Source organism: Elephantulus edwardii, unplaced genomic scaffold, assembly GCF_000299155.1.
Source record: "Elephantulus edwardii isolate Elephantulus edwardi_28Jun2011 unplaced genomic scaffold, EleEdw1.0 scaffold00320, whole genome shotgun sequence".
Taxonomy (NCBI): Eukaryota; Metazoa; Chordata; class Mammalia; order Macroscelidea; family Macroscelididae; genus Elephantulus; species Elephantulus edwardii.
The window spans coordinates 904770-909257 of NW_006400070.1; the positions used below are offsets into that span (position 1 = coordinate 904770).

At 38.8% G+C, this 4488-nt stretch overlaps 1 pseudogene; it reads right to left on the minus strand.

Annotated features, from left to right (window-relative positions):
• The window catches only part of LOC102854929, a 32891-nt pseudogene that overhangs the window by 18914 nt on the left and 9489 nt on the right, over nt 1–4488 (minus strand).

A 4488-nucleotide genomic window follows, 5' to 3' on the forward strand; every position in this document is an offset into this window, starting at 1 on the left:
GTCCTATCTTTGTTTTTTGACATTGAGATGCAATCCATATAGAAGTCTGCATTCCTTGATCTTTAAAGTAGTCTAAGGCTTGAATTTGATCTTCAGTTTCCTTTGTCTTTATTAGCTTCCCTTTGAAATCTTCTGTTCACTCATCAATCTATAGTCTACTCATTTTTGACAAGGAGATGAAATCAATTAAGTGGTAAAATGAAAGCTTCTTTTGACAAATGGTGCTGCCAAAATTGGAAAACAATCTGTAGAAAACTCAAGCAAAACCTGCACCTCACACCATACACAAAACCCAACTCAAGGACTTAGGGGTAAAGGATTTATGAATAAAATCAAGGACTATTAACTTCATCAGCAAAAAACTTGGAAGAAATCTTGAAGCTCTAATCCATGATATGAACAGCTTTCCAAGCATCTTGAAAAACCCACAACCAGAAGAGAATAAAATAGATGAATGGGACCTTATAAGAATCAAATCCCTGTGCATAAAAAAATTCCCCTTTCCCAACAGGATAAAAAAGAAACCCACAGCCTGGGAAAAAATATTTGGCAATGACATATCTGACAAAGCACTCATATCTAAAATTTATAGAATAGTCCAGCACCTCAACAAGAAAAAGTAAATAATCCAATCGCAAAATGGACACAGGCTATGAGCACACACTTCACCAAAGAAGGCATTGAGATGGCAAACAAACACATGAAGAAATGTTCAAAATCCCTAGCTCTAAGAGAGATACAAATAAAAACAACTATGAGATATTATCTCACCCCAGTAACAATAGCAAAGTTCAACAGAGCAGCAAACAACAAATGCTGGCAAGGTTGTGGAGACGTTGGAACCCTTATTCACTGCTTGTGAGGGTATAAAATGTTGCAATCAGTATGGAAGGCAATATGACACTTTCTCAAAAAGATTGAAATACCGTTTGTCCCAGAAATTCCACTACTAGAAATATACCCTAAAGAAACAAGTGCTGCCACCCAGAAAGATATATGCACATCCATGTTTATTGATGTATTATTCACAATAGCAAAGATATGAAAGCATCCCAAGTGTCCATCAACAAATGAATGGATAGAAAAACTATGGTATTTTTACATAATGGAATAATATACAGCATTGAAAAACAAGGAAGTCATAAAATATTACACAACATGGGTGACCCTGGAGGATATTATGCTGAGTGAAATATCTCAGTCACAAAAAAGACAAATACTGGATAATGCCCAGGACTAACATGTTGGTTCAGGGGAAACTAAGAAAAGAGAGGTTAAATTATGAATACTGCATTGGAACATAAGAAGGAAATAATTCTTTAAAAGGAATATTATCATTAAATAATGATTAGCCATTATTTGTATGACCATAATCCAGAATAAATTATGCATAACAAAATGGATTAGGGGTGTAGAGGGGGGAAGTTATTCAACAATGAATGAATGACTATTTAAAAATTTTATTTTATTAATTTTAATGAAGATTTACAGAGACTTTGGATTTCCATTAATTCATTGTTGCACTTTTCTCCCTGCCCAGCCCTCCCACTGAGTTAGCTCCTCTCTTTGAAAAGTAAAAGAAAAATTCTTTCATTGGTATACAATCCCCCTGCATCCCTCCCCCCAACCCCGCCCCAAGTACACTCCATTATGCAACCTTAATTCTGGACTCTTGTGATAACTATAATATTCTATCATATATCGCTTTTAAATTGTTCTCTTCCCTCATCTGTTTCAATGCAGTATACATACTTTATCCAGTTTTTCCCAGTCTTACCCTCACCCCGATGTCAGCCTCATTCTACAACAGTGGCATCATATAGCATTTGTCCCTTTGTGACTGAGATACCTCACTCAGCATAATGTCCTCCAGAGTCACCCATTTTTAATAATATTGCATGAGTTCCTTGTTTTTCAATGCTGTGTGTGAATATACCACAGCTCCTCTATCCATTTGTTTGTTGATGGGCGCCTGGGTTGTTTCCAACCCCTTGCTACTGTGAACAAAGCCACGACAAACACAAGTGTGCATATGAATATTTTTTTAAGTGAACTGGGGAGTGGGTAGGGAAATGTGCAACAATGAATGAATAAAAACCAAACTTTTCTGTAAACTTTTGTTAAAACACAATAAAAAGAAAAAAGAAAGGAAATCTTCTGTTCAGCTTCTTAATTTCCAATTGCCTTCTCTGCATTCTGGTACAATGTTCAGAGTCTCTTCTGATACCCATCTTGGTCTTTTCTTCCTCCTCTGTCCTTGAAATGATCTTTTGCATTCTTCATGGATGATATTCTTGATATCCTCCCACAGTTTATCTAGTTATTAGTGCTCAAGGTCTCAACACTGTTCCTGGTAGGATTTTTTATATTTTGGTGTAATAGAAGAAATTGAGGTTGTTAAAAATGTCATTTTTCTTGTATTTGCCATCAACACTTTTGGCATCAGCTGTCAGGAAATCATAAAACAAGTTGCATCAATGAAAGTTGCTGTCAGGGGGAGCTCTGGTGGCCTAGTGGCAAGAAGCTACAATGCAATGCCAGAGGTGAACGATTCAAATGCACCAGATGCTCTGCCGGAGAAGGAGGGACAATCTCCTCCTGTACCAGTCAGATCCAATTTGACAGTACACACACACACACACACACACACACACACACACACACACACATCTGCTGCCAAGCATCTGTGCAGAGTGCTAAAGAGCAATGATGTCAGTATAGAGATCAGGGTGCACCTTATTCAGGCCATGGTTGTCCCAATTGCTTGCTATGGTTTTAAGAGCCAGACAATGACTAAGAATAACAGAAAAAGGATCGATACCTTTGAGTTGTGGTGTTGGAGAAGTGTATTGAACATACCATGGACTGCCAAGAAAATAGATTTCTATCTTGGAGAGGGTGAAATCAGGTTGTTCCATGTAGGCAAGGATTTTGAAACTCCAACTCATATGCTTTGGGCATGTTCCCAGAATGGATCAATTCTTGGAGAAGGACATCATATTTGGAATGGCAGAGGGTCAGTGCAGGAGAGGAAGACCTTGGTTGAGATAGACTGACACAGTGACTGTACCAATAAGAGTAGGTTTGTCAAAGACAGTGTGATTGGTTCAAGATAGGGCAGATTCAGAGCAATTGTTTATAGGGTTTCTAGGACTCAAAATAGGTTGGTTTTGGAGAGGGTGAAACCAAGTTTCTCCTTGGAGGCTAGGATTTTAAGCTCTGCTTCAGTTACTTTGGGCACATGGCCAGGAGAGTTCGGTCCTTGGAGAAGGGCATCATGCTTGGAAGGCTGGACAGACAGCACAGGAGAAGACCCCAGATGAAATGGATTGGTACCGTGGCTGGGGCGATGGGTGTTGGTGTGTCGGAAATGGTGAGATTGACTCAGGACAAGGAAGGATTCAGAGCTGCTATACATAAGGTTGTTATACATCGCAGGCAACTCAACAACACATAACAACAATAACACACTATGACAGGTTTGGAAGAAAGAATGGCATCTATTTCTGAAAAACATGCCTCTGGAAACTCAATGAACTTTGATAAATGCCAATAGTTGTAGAGGAGCTGCAGGCCTTTTGTTAATTGGGTTACTATGAGTTGTGCGTGACTCGAAGGAAATCAACAACAACAACAAGAGTCATAGTTGATATGATAGCACATAACAACAACTACAACAACAACAACAATAGCACTCTAGTGGCCTAGTGGTAAGGAGTTACAGTTGTGCTGCCAACTCAAAGGCATGCAGTTTGAATTTGCTAGCTGCTCTCTGGTGAAAAGATGGGTTGTCCCCTTTCATGCAATTTTCAGCCTCTGAAAAAAAATGGAGAGTCAGCTATGAGTCAATTCACACCCCAAAGAAGCCAAGAAAAAATATACATAGAACATATATACACACTTTATTATATTGTTTGATAAGTTTGGGCTATGAGAACTTGTGTGTAGCAAGTTCATCTTACTTGGATCCACAGCCAATACACTTGGTACTAGCAATCAGGAACTCAGGAGACGTACTAGGAAAGTCTATAGTTAGGGAACTCTCTAAATTATTGAGGAGCAATGATGTCAGTTTGAGGCACAAGAATGTGTGATTCAGGCCATAGTTTTTTCAATCACTTGCTATGCTTTGGAGAGTTAGACAATGAATAAAAAGGATAGAATGGCGCTTTCTCAAAAAGTTGCAAATAGAGATACAATTCGATCCACCAATTCCACTACTGGAAATATACCCCAAAGAGGCCATAACTGACATCCAAGCAGGTATATTCACACCCATGTTTATTGCAGCTTTGTTCACAATAGCAAGGAGTTGGAAACAACCCACGTGCCCATCAACAAACAAATGGATAGAGAAGCTGTGGAATACTATGCCGCATTGAAAAACAAGTAACTCATGCAATATTATTCAAAATGGGTGACCCTGGAGGACATTATGCTGAGTGAAATATCTCAGTCACAAAAGGACAAATATTGCATGGTGCCACT